General features: G+C 39.4%; 1 protein-coding gene across 1 annotated transcript in view; it reads right to left on the bottom strand.

Moving 5' to 3' along the window:
- The window catches only part of osbpl6 (oxysterol binding protein-like 6), a 792463-nt gene that overhangs the window by 18991 nt on the left and 772168 nt on the right, over positions 1 to 1304 (bottom strand). The gene's annotated exons all lie outside the window — the stretch shown is intronic.

Genomic DNA, 1304 nt, shown 5'->3' with positions numbered 1-1304 from the left:
CACACACACACACACACACACACACACACACACACACACACACACACTTTAAGCAGAGAACAGTGGAGAAAATAAAAATGTAACAGAAGCCCTGAGTACCGTAATTTATGGACTATAGAGTGTGCCTGAATATAAGCCACGCCCACTTAATTTAAAAAGAAAAACTATTTTGTACATATATAAGGTGCGCTTGTCTATAAGCCGCGGGTGTCCATGTTGTAACATAAAATATTTACACAGAAAGATGTTACAGAGAAAGATTTTTTAACTTTTAATTAAATATGTACCAGTAACATACACAAATACATACAGTAAATGTTTTTTTTCTGAGCAGTGCCTGTAACACGGCTGGTGAAAAAAAAAAAAAAAAAAAAATATATATATATATATATATGTATATATATATGTATGTATATAGTAGCCTACCAGGAAAAGTCATTGAACACTATATTCATCTTCCTCCTGTGCACTAAAACCACTAAAGTTGTCTTCTTCAGTGTCAGAATTAAGCAGCCTCAGAAAAACTTCATCACACACGTCCTCAGTCTCTTTTTCATTGTCGCTCTCAACGTCACTTTTGTCTCAAGGCAAATGCACAATTTGATTTATGATTCACACTTATTTTGAGTGGCTGCAAATACTTTGTTTTGTACAACGAGGGAGGAAACTCCCGTGGGGAAACTCCCACAGGGAGGAGGAGAGAACGAATGAATGAAACCAAGTTTCATTGGTCCATGGGACCTGTTTGGTAATTTCATTGTCACTTTTTTACCTATATTTATACAGGTAAGCTCACTGAGTCACGAGGACCCATCTCGCTAAGAAAGACATGTAGCTCTTAGTCAGTGTCCGGGTGTGACGAGGCTAAAAGTTTTTGCAGCATGAAGCTCGTTAGCCGGTTTAAAAAAAATCCACAAATTAGCTGCAGCATTGTATAAGCCGTGGTGTTCAAAGCCTGTGAAAAAGTAAGGTCTTATTGTAGGAGTTGTGGTTTTGTCCCTGGTGTTGTGTTTATGTCTGTGTTCCCCTGATTCCGTTTCTGTTTTCTATAGGGTTTGTGTTTTCCTAGTGTATGCCTCCATCTGGTGTTGTGTCTCTGTTCCTGCACTCCCTGGTTTCCCAGTTTATCATTTCCCCTGATGTGTTTCAGCTGCGTGTCCTCACAGGTGTGTCGTCTCGTTAGGCACTGTATGTAGTCTGTGTCTCTGTGTTAGTGATCAGTCCTGGCATTGTCTACTGTTCACTTGTGATGACCCATCTGTATTGTGAGTACCCCCCTGATCATTATATGTTTGTTTTGCTGC

The sequence above is a fragment of the Nematolebias whitei genome, chromosome 13, assembly GCF_014905685.2.
Source record: "Nematolebias whitei isolate Nwh7 chromosome 13, NemWhi1, whole genome shotgun sequence".
Lineage (NCBI taxonomy): Eukaryota > Metazoa > Chordata > Actinopteri > Cyprinodontiformes > Rivulidae > Nematolebias > Nematolebias whitei.
Note: the sequence above shows the minus strand (reverse complement) of the source record. Positions and strands in the feature narration are given on the sequence as shown.